Below are 11,743 nucleotides of genomic sequence, written 5' to 3' on the forward strand. Positions count from 1 at the left end.
CTTTTGCTCACCTCATGCTCGGTCTCTGGTGTGTCGTGGTATAGTGGAGCATGTCAGACAAAGAAATTAAAGATGGCAGTTTACAGGGAAACACTCGGCTCTTTGGGTAACGCGTCTCTAAGAAGAACCTGACAAATTGATTTAAAAGGATGAAATACATTCCCCAACCCACAAACGTTTTTTCCCCTCACCTTTTAAAATGTATTTACCTCCCTGTCTGTTCCCGTTTTGTCACTTTGGGAACAAGTGCATACTTTGTGCACTTTTGTGCCTGTTTGCATGGTTGCATTTATGTTCTCATTCATTTTTCATAGTCTTAATAGCACTTCTTTGCAGGTATTGCTATCAATATGGGGGGTTGTTTGCATGTGAGATTATATACGTGAGTGCATACGATATGTGTGTGTTTTGAAAGTGCTCTGCTCGACTGTTCTTTTGTTGATCACAGCTGTCCCACATTAGGGATCAGCTGCTATTCCCCAGGCAGTAAAGGGTTTTCAGAGGCCCCGCTAATTGGCTGTAATCTCCTTTTTAAACTTGAAAGCCAGCGAGCCTCCAGCTTCGCAGTTTACAAGCAATTAATGCAAGGAACACCAATATTGCTGGTCACAACTGGTGTATATCTGTTCCCTCTTCCTGCGGCTCCTTCTTATCTGATCTCACGTCCGTCTCAGAGGCGTATTGACTCCTCCTGCTTCTCGGGCCCTGGTGTAAACAGCTACTCAGTAGTTGGGCCTTCAGGGGAAGAGGAGCGGCGGAGGGATTTGGTCTGAGTCTTGAAGTGTCCGTGGGGATGATGGCAGGGTTTGGGGAACGGAGGGGTTCCTTCTTAGGCGCTGATGAAATAATAATGCATGGAGTTGGCGAGGCTGAAATTTGCACATGAAAATCCTCTCCCTTCGCGCTCCTTGCATCTAATGTGTCGCCGATGACAATCCCTGCCTCTCACAGTTTATATGCAAATGAGTTCTCTCAGCTTCCTCCTCCTCCTCAGAGAGTCGCCCAGCCGAGCCAGAGAGAGCCAGATAGACAGAGATATAAAGTGAAGGAGACAGAGTGGGGCTTTTTTGTTGTGTTTTGTTTGTGTTTGTCTTGTTTATTTTTAAAAGGATTTTAAAAGATGATAATATATTTTAATTTCTCCCTTTGTTTTTGTCTATTTTTTTTCCCCCTGAAAGGCGATATGTAGATTCTCTTTAGAGTTTGAAATGTCAGACTTTTCTATTGTGTTTAATTGGAACATAATGCCGGTAGTCTAAATAAAGTGTTTGTCTGAAGTGAGAAATGGTTGTATAATGGCAAAACCTTTTTTTTTTCTCCAACAAACAAAACTCATCCTCCTCTCAGGAGTCTTCCCCACTTGGCTGTCTGATTATTCTCTTTCGATATAAATAGTGTTTCCCCTCCATGACCTCTGCTTTGTCTGGGTCCCTTCTTTTTTCTTCCACAAGCCTCCTGCTCAGCCGGCCTTGTTGGGTTTAATATCATATCACCAGGCACTCCAAGCTACTAGCTATACGTTAGGGTAAATGGAAGCAGAAGAACAATTCGGTCCATGCAAAAAAAAAATTGACAAATCTGTACAAAGGGGGGAGAGGAGAGGGGCTTCGTGTCAGCCCGCTCTCCTCAGTCACGGCCAGTTAGTTAAAGCAAACGCAGACGGACCCTGGAGAGAACGCAGGGCGGCGGTGAGTGCCAATCACGGCCGAGCCCTGGGCATTCCCCGGTACAGCTCGCCTTGAGCAACTTTTTATTAATTTAATAAACATCCCACAGAGACGGAGCAGTGTGGACTTCAGCACCGCTCGGGCCTAATGAGATGTGCTACACACACACATACATAGTCACGCCAAATGTGCACACACTCTTTCTAAAAACACACCAAGCATGCCGCCCAGAGGACAGAGCGTTCAAGAGCCGGTACACCTAAACTACAAGAAATCTATTTTCCTATTGTAGACTCTAGCCAGTGGTTTGGTTTAGTTTTAAGTTTTGAGATATCATGTTCTGAAATTTCTACCTCCACCCCAACACACTAAAAGTGAATGGAAGTTTTATTTGTGGTGCTCGTAGACTTTGACATGAAACCTGAGAACTGAGACGTCTTCGCTCAGCTAACAAGAAATAATATGTGGAAAGCGCCACGCATTGTCATTAATGACAGAAGCATGCCAAGAGGTGTTTCTTAAAAAGAGCTTAAAATATGAACGAGCAGGCGCCTGGATAGCTCAGCTGGTAGAGCAGGCACCCATATGTAGAGGTTTACACATCGACGCTGCTGCCGCAGGTTCGACTCCGCCCTGTGGCCCTTTGCTGCATGTCATTCCCCCTTTCATATCTTCAGATGTCATGAATAATTAAAGGCCTAAAATGCCCCCCCTAAAAACATTCAAAAAAAATCTGAACGAGCATTCAATACCAACTTTTGATACTTGTTGTTTTTCCAATACTCGATACTTAAAGTATTGAGGTTAAATGCCCAGACTTACTTTTTCCAGAAAGTGTCCTGTTTACTCTGCAGAATCAAGAACCAGTGCAGTGAACACTTCCCCGGAACTACCCTTAGAAATAGCCCTTTTGAAAATTGTATTTATTTTATTATTATTCTGTAGATTATCCAGGGTGCCATTGTTTTTAGAAATAGATGTTGCTTTTACATTTTTAAATGCCCTATATAAATAAGTATTTGTCAGTGCTTTGAAGAAACCCCATTCACTTCCATTCTATTGGAGAGTATGCAGAAATGTTAGAGGTGGATGTCTCAGAACTCAGGCAAACAAAACCACAACTATCTCCAAGTGAGATACCAATAGATAAGTGAGAAAATATATAGTTTTTGTAATAAGGCTGCACCGACCCTTTAAACTGGCACGCCATCTTTGAAATAAACTCACTTTTCTTCGGCCCACAAAACACTCCTCTGTCTTGAGTTCATTATGATTCTGCGGGCAGCGCGGCAATGCACCAGGGGTCCGACTCAGAGCACAAAAAATTATGAAAATAATAATGATCTCACTTTCCCGCTTGTTTCTTCCTGCCCTGGCTGCTTATGGCGAGCGTTAGTGTCGATGGGAGTCATTAGAAGGGTCGGGCTGACCAGGGGAGCAGCAGGAGGACAGACTTCGGTACGCTAACAACCACAACCATCATCACCATACTATCACCACGCTTACCTGCTGCTCCGGGGAGACGCTACCTCCTGTCAAACAGCGGAAGGACCCCGGTTCACCTGCAATGCAAAGTCGTGTGTGTGTGTAAATATATGTGACTGCATCTGCTTGTGTGTGTGTGTGTGTGTGGGGGGGGGGGGGGGGGGGGGGGGGGGGCGCATCCTGCTGACTGCATAATTCCCTCCCAGTCTTGGCTCACTCTTTGGCTTTGACTGTTCACTCCACTTTCTTTTACTTCACCTCACCCTTCTGTCTCCCCTGCTTCCATTTCCCACTGTATCACTCCATATATTCATGAATTTTCTGTTTATCATGAGAACGTATGCATGAAAATACAGGGTGGGAAAGGGAGGGGGAAAAAAACAAAAACAACAAAAAAAAAAGAAGAAAAAAACAAACAGGGTGAATGTTGATGGGGGTTTTGTCTTGTCTGGGTGCAGCGCTGCACAGGCAGCCCGGTCCTCAGGGGACATATGCAAGTAGACCCTGATTCCATCTCCCTTTTCTTTTCTTTTCTTTTCATTTCCTTTCTTTTTTCTCTTTTCTGCCATCCACCCACCAACCCCCTTCCTTCTTTCCTTCCTAACATTCGTCCTCCCCTTGCTTTAGCCTCCCCCCACCTACCCGCTGCCTTTCTCCACTCGTCTCTCCTTCACACTGTCAAAGCCAGTTACAGGCAGAGGAGCTCTCCTTCTTAAATAATTCACAAGTTGATTAATAGACTCACAAGGGTATAATTAGGCAGGGGAGAGACAGTGGCTAGTGTAACCAGTACAGTGCTTAGGGGAATTAGAGAGCAGGGTTATTGAGGAAATGGAGAGTACCTGTAAAAGTAAAATAAAATAGCGTGGCGGCTGCAGCGGTGGACTCATGGAGGGGATGAAGAGGCAGGGGGAGGATGAGGAGATGTGTTGAATATGAGGCAGCCTCTCCAGGAGCATGGAGCCCGGGGTTTGTTTGATGTGGAAATTGGACAGTTTGAATCCGTCTCCTTTAATTTTTCACATCTTACAGGGCCCCCCTGGGTGCCTCACATTCCTCTTATAGGATATAAATTAGTTTTTTTGTCCTCTCACTCCTTCAGTTTTTAAACCCCCTTTTTTCTCCTTTTCTTTTACACATTACCCAGGTACCCGTGTTCTTTTTCTTTCTCCAGCGCCTTCTTCCTCTTCCTCACTGAACAGTGTTGCAGTTTCACCTCCGATGTTTGTCAAACAGTCAGTCATCAGCATAAAACTTCACTTATGTTGCCTCTAAGGCATCTTTTGTATTCTGAAAGGGATGTGCTTTCCGCTGCCAGACTGGTCTTCTAACAAACAAACAGAACAGTGGAACAACAGATCTCTCTTCTCAGTTCAGACGTCATATTTTTTGTTTTGGTGATCTCTGTCTGCCTCGCTTTTGCAGTTAAAATAAAATGAAAAGAACCATTGGATATACACCCAGACAGGTACAACACTATGCCTTTCCAACTTGTGTGTCTGTGTGTTTTTTTTCATTTCTCCTTCCCAGGAAGTTCTCTGCGAGTTAAAGCAGTCAGATTGGGTACACACTGCTGTTCCTTTAGTTTGTTCCTCTGTATTTATTTCATTGTCGATATATTTGAGATTGCTTCCCGCGGTCCCCCTCAGCTGTTGTTTTTTTTTTCGCGCTCAGGATTCGCCGATATCCAAACAGACTGACGTGTCCAACCCGGCGCGCAGGGCTGGCTCTGATGTGCGGCATGTCTGCCTGCATGTTGACGTGTCAACTCTAATTCAAACTCCTCTGTTCTCCTATCATCTGTCTGCTCCAGATGTTGCACTGGGTGTCAAGATTTATCTGTGCTCCCTCAAAAAAAAATAGGCGGAAAGCAACACATTTCTCTGTTTGTAGAAACTGATAGATGCACTTTGAAATTCAATTCAGGCATGCAGGAGGAGATGAGCCCAATTCAGCATGTGTAAGCCTTGATGCCATGCAGATTTCATTTTCTTGCTTGTTATCTGCACCGTATCATCTGACATGACTGCCAAGAGAAGGAAATTCACTGATTGGTTTATTTAAGTCTGTTTTTGACAATGGTACATTAATTATCCTTTCTGCTCCGTGTAATTGGCCCTCCATTGTTGTCCCCAGCAGACGACTAATGACTTCTTGATATTTTTCTCAGCTGTGCAGATACCCTGCCACCAGGAGGCGCTGAGAAGAGTGGGACCCCTGTGTGTTGATTTATTTATCTGTGTCTGGATTAAAGCCTGTATACCTGATAAAGGGGATGTCAGAGGAGCTTTGACAGCCACAGAAGCGGCAGAGTGTGTGCGATTTGGTCGCCGTGCCGACAGAAACAAGGAGTGTCGATGGCATCTTTGAAGTCTTGACAGACGAGAGCCTCTGAGCATCCCCTTAATCTTGCCTTCCCCTCAGAAAGGCGTGCGTGCAGGCAGGTTCTGAGCACGCTCTGCTCCCTGTTTGCCTTTTTCTCTTAATGACACAAACCATTCAGCGACCACGCATGATAGCATTTCATCTGGCATAATGTGTGGTGGCTGCTTACTTCAAACGCTTTGGCTCCTCTCCACGTTAAGCCGGCTGGAGCTAGCACATGAACACACAAGGCTTTTCCTATTGGCTTGATGGGATGCGTGCGTTTAGTGTATGCTGTTTGATTGTGCTGATTGTTTTTGTGTGCCCACCTAAAGCAAATACAAAGAATCTGCCGTGTATGATTGGTAATCAGATCAGTGGAGAGAGATATGTTTCTCACCTGAACGCTCTGTCTTCCTCGAGTGATTCACGGCGCTTATAATGACCCCTGAACTGTTCCCATTATGTTTCTTCACACAGCACATGTGAAATTGCTTCCTCACATAACGACAAGTCACTACAAAGACAATGTCAGGGGAAGTACAGCATTAGGCTGCCAAGGGCTGCCTTGCATTACTGTACACTCCATCTTGGGCTTATTTCCCTATCAGTTCTGATTTGATGTTTTTTCATCAATTCTCATCTTCCTCCCTATCACATCCAGGACAATGACAGAGCAGCGATGCAGGCGGAGTGGAATACGGGGGGCGTTGGTTGAGGAGGACCGGAGCTGCTGGGCAGAAGAGGGCGCTGGGGTTAATTACTCCATTACTGGGTGGCTCAGCCAGGAGCTGTTTAAACAGGCCCCAGTCAGCAGGGGATTAGGCCTCATTACTCCAGCTAAAGTTACGCCCACGACCCTTCCCCACTGCTTCTTACTGCGGGTTTGTCAGGCATTCTGGGGAATATTCATATTGAGTTAGGATGGGAGGATATAGGAAAGAAAAAATGAATTAAGACCAAGCAGAGGCAATAGGACATATGAGGGGAAGAAGAGCAAACTGGTGATAACGACGGGGCTTAACTCCAGCGGATCGCTTGCATCATCACCTGAGCTCAGTCAGAGCTACAATTATCCCCCAAAATGCCCGAGCGTAGCGAGATTAGCATCTAAATCTCCAGTTACCCTCCCTCCCACCGAACCAAACCCCAGGCCATCCTCATCCACCGCATCTCCGCCGTCCTCCTCCTCCAGGTGTCTGATGGCACTCTGTGATAATGACGGTGCTCTCATTTGCAGGAAAGACAGGCCGTCTAAAATGAGGTCGATGTTTGTGCTCCATGGGTGGAGCACGATGTGTCAGTTTTCCGGGTCTATAGGGCATGAAATACTTGGGTTTACAGTGACAGTCGTATCACTCAGTGATGGAAGGTGTCTTTATTAAAGGATGAAGTGGTGTTACACTGCGTCTAAGGTCTGGTGACTGCAAAAATATTGTATTTGTAGGCTACAGTGTTGTTGTTCTAGCTGTTTCATTTAAATACTCAATAGATGCTGAAAATTTGAAAATAATCAATAATTTAAAACTGCGTGAGAATTGGATTAAAAAAAATTACCATTTGCAATGCAAGCACTTAGGCTACATGTAACCACTTTTTTATTAACATGGCAGGACTGTATAAAAAGAAGCTCATTTGTGAATTGTCTTCCATTTTTCACTTGTGTTTGTAGATTTTCTGAGCTTTGCTCATCACAAGCAGACCTCATTTACGGTAGACTACAGGGATCCCTGCAGACTTTTGTAACAGATGGGGGGGGGGCACTTAATCAGAAAACAAGACTAAAAGACCGACAGTGGCGATCAATATTGTTGGGATCACTTTCAAGACTGATTTCATATCAATTGACAAATCAATCAACACATCTTAGTTTAGCATGTTAGCATGCTAACATTTGCTAATTTGCACTGACAACCGGGCACCTGAGACCGGATGAAGATGCTCGGTGAAAAGACAGGTGATTCCCAAATCAAGTCAAATGTTCCCAAACTAGGGAAGGCCAAGTGACGTCAGGGTAAAAAAAATGTGATTTGTATTTTTAAAGTCAAACAGAAGCAAGAATCGAGGACCTAGCCGGAGGCTGAATGTCTGAAGGCATATGGACTGTTAAAAGTTTAGTAAATGCCCAATTCATCCTCTGCGGACCATGAATGTCCGTACAAAATTCCACGGACCAACGTGGTAGGCAAACCAACAAAGACAACTTCCGTTAACATCACACGAGTTTATACTCTGATGAAATAAAACATCAAAGACACAGTGAAACAGCAATAAAAGCGCCTTAAGTAATGTGATGTAATCCTGAGTGAAATATGTTGATACTGTTTACTTTTAGTCCTTTGTATATGATTGAATCGCCAGAAGTGGGCGTGGCTTAGCAATTAAATTCTTACACGGTAGGGAGATATTTGCTTTTTCACACACAAACAAACTAAATACTTGTACTTGAGTTTTTTGACAAGATCAAAACAGCACATAACTTCCAGTAAAACTTGTTTTTACACTTTGGTATTTGTACGGATTAAACAAAAACAAAACTTTTTTATTATTAGCATTGGACCGAGCCAGACTAGCTGTTTCCCTCGGTTTCTGTGCTAAGCTAAGCATCTGTTCAAATCTTTTTTTATTGGTAGATTGTTGTATTTTTTAAGAGAGGTCAGATTGGTCTGGACTGAAGTTTAAATGGCTGTTTTGCCGAGCTGAATATTATTTTTGCCATGAAACAGGGTAAATGTCCTGTTGTGTTTTCACTCTCAATATCCTAACCTGCATGATCCTATCGATATGGATATGCCTTAGAGGATCAAGACAATGGATCAAATGGCTAAAAGAAGTGAGTGTCTTCCAATTAGAAGAGTCAACAGTGTACTGGGAGAACTAATCCAGGGGGCTTTTCAAAACAGATTTGTGAGAGCTTGAGTTGTGGCTTGCTGAACTGTACACTTAAAGTTTTGTGTCAGTAACTTTTCGTCTTTAGTTCAATCACCTGGAACACATAAGAGGAAGAAAGAAAAGAAACCTACAGACACTTTTGTACTGCACAGTCACACAGTAGACACGCAAATCTGTCCATAGGGGCAGCAAATACAGTCGATAAAAATTCTATTTCATATGAGTCAAAATGCTTTCTTGATCTATGGGACATGCTCGCTCGCCAAACTGTGATTTAAGTTCAAATCCAGAACAGAGCTTCTATTATATAATTGAGGACAAAAAAATCAATAGAAGCAGCTGGATGTGGCCGTGGCAGGCGCGATTCACATCCATATTGAGAGTGTACCCTCTTCGATCGGTGTCTGGGCCGGGCTCTGCTTCACTAGTCTAATCACACACGGAGCAGGTCGATTGGAGGACTTAGCCGGTGGCGCTCTCCAATGGCATATGTTAACATGATTCTCCCTCTTGCTCGCTGTTTAAATGGAAAAAAAAGGATGCACCTGAGACACTTGGCCGTTCAGAGCTTTAAACAAAAACAGGGATTGTTTTAAACATAGCCTGAGGTGAGAGCGAGGTTCTCTGCTCCGGTAACCTGAGTGAACTGGAGGTGGGCGGCTGCGGAAGAGAGGGGCAAACAGGATATTTATCTTATCGATTTTCTAAAGTTGAAACAAGAAGATTTAGGGGGGCTTGACTCTTAAAATTCCCAAGGAGCCGCTCACTTCTCAGCCGTATGGCTGTGGACACACACACACACACACAGAGAAACCATCTTGCTAGTGAGAAGTGTGAGTGAGCTTTAGGGGCCTTGAGCTGCAAAGCTGTGCTGTGCTGTGGAATGATGTGCCCCAATGTGTGTCAGAGGAATCATTATGGTGCTAGTGCTGAAGCCCGCCTATGGTGTTTGTGTGTGTGTGTGTGTGTGTGTGAGAATGTGAGTCATGTAGCAAAGTGGAGGTGTGAGCAGACAACAGATGGGAAGGGCCTCAGTATTGCAGAGATGTGGCTTTTCTCTCTCCAGCTAAAGGGAGAAAACCTGAAAATCAACAACAAACGCCCTGTGAAGGAAAATGCGTGGGAATGCGGCTCAGCACACAGAAAGTCTCCTGGATATGTACGATTCTGATGGCAGGTTCACAGTGTGAGGACTTTGAAACTTTGCCCGTTGCTATATTCAGAATGTTACATTTAGTCATAAATTGTACTTTAGAATAATGATCTCACTAAAAAAATGACATTTTGCTCATTTTTGGTGTAACAGCCTGTTCAAAGCTCTTACAAAGGCGCAGATTTCCCTGGAGGAGGGAGTTATTTCAGACACTCAGGGTTCACGAGGGGATCTCCAGTTCAGTTTCCGTGTAAGCAGTGTCAAGGGACTGAGAGTTGGTTGGATGGACATGAAACTCTCAAGGTTGAATCATTAGTTAAAAAGAAGATGATCAACGTGTTTTTTTTTTATAGAAGTCAGTGTTTCCTGATTAAATAAAGATTGGGTGATTTAATAACATTTTTAAACGGGAAGTCACAAGTCAGAGAGAGGAAAAACATTTCTAAACATGCAGTTGCTCCCCCAACGTTGCAACTACATAAACTTGAACATGAAAAGATTCTTGCAACAAGTTGCATTGCAACTCATCCCACACGATAGCCAACACCTGTTCAATAAAGGACCATTCCGCTGTTCTCCTTACAGTGATCATGTTCAAAATGTGCAACAAAAAACACTGTGAAACGTCATAGTTTGAAGACAAATGCACCAATATTGTAAAATGTTAAATGACTACATCACTTTACTACAACCCATTAACCCAATAAACTGTAAATTGATATTAAATAATTTATGTGAAGAATGTTGCCAAACTAACCCAGTTTTTTATTATATTTTTAGTTTATTTCAATCAGGCAATTACATAAATACATAACATAAATTGTTTAAAAAAAAATACCAAAAAGAAAATGTCACCTTTGTTCACTTGTTTATAATCAATATTGATCAAAAAGGTGTAGGTTCAAGGATTTGCTTATTAAAACTAGCCTTTTTACCTTCTATTTTATTCTTATTGCTTTCTTAGGTCACCCGATATATTATTAATCTTATAAAATGTATCAATTTTTATGTCTTATTTACATATTAACACAATGTGCAGAAGTAAAAAAAATGACCAAAACAATATATTCATATTATATTCATATACACATTGCCATTCATGCCTCTTTTAATATTTGTTTATGATCCTACTTTTTAGCATTTTCTTTTTTGAAATCTTTGTACCATATAACACATTTTTTCTTCTTCATCTAAAAGATTCCATATTTTTACTCCTTTTGCGGATAAATACAGGATCAGAACTGCTTCTGGAGAGACTCTGGAACCTGTTTTTGACTTTATACATGATTTGCATTGTTTTGGCTTCCAACAAGTCTCTAGATTTTAGTGTGTGTGTGAGTTAATAAATAATCTGTTTGTTGTAATATAAAAATGGGGTTAGTGATTGTTTTGTTTCCCCATATTTCCACACAATATGTAATGTATGGCAATATTAAGGAACTGTACAAAATATTTAGTGAATTTGATGTAATATTGTAATGGTCTTTTTTTTCACTTATTTGATATGTTGTTTCCGGCTAAATTTGTGGTCTTTAATCACTAATTTGATTTCATAGACTCTTTCTATTTCCACATTTTCTATCATGATAATTGCTTCATAATTGATTGATGGATTGATTTTTATTTCCAAATAACATGATCTTAGTTTTATTTAATTTAAAAGACAAGTTAATAATATCAAACCATCTTTTTAAGATGTTCAGCTCTTTCTCCACTGTATCCAAAAGCATCCTCAGATCATCACAAGAGCAAAATTCATTTGTATCATTAGAAAACAACACGTATTTCAACAATTTAGACAAATTACAGATTTAATTTATGTACAATACGAACAGCTTTGGACCGAGTACTAAACCTTGTGGAAGCCCACATGTTACTTTCTTTAAATCAGATTTATTATCTATTTATTTATCAGTACCTATTTGGACATACTGCTGTCTGTTGTCTAGGTATTTACTAATCCATGTGTGTGCTACACCTCTTATGTCATATGTTTCTAGTTTTATCATTAATATTGCACATCTGTAGTGTCCTAAAAGGGTTTACTGGCCCCTGCAACACATTTAATTTAAACTTCTTCTCATCACATCACAAACCTCTCCATAACTAGCCCCCCTCATACCTCACTGACCTTCACCATGGCGACACTACTCTGCCAACATCAACCTCCTGTCTCCCCCAC

Source organism: Etheostoma cragini, chromosome 16 (assembly GCF_013103735.1).
Source record: "Etheostoma cragini isolate CJK2018 chromosome 16, CSU_Ecrag_1.0, whole genome shotgun sequence".
Classification (NCBI taxonomy): domain Eukaryota; kingdom Metazoa; phylum Chordata; class Actinopteri; order Perciformes; family Percidae; genus Etheostoma; species Etheostoma cragini.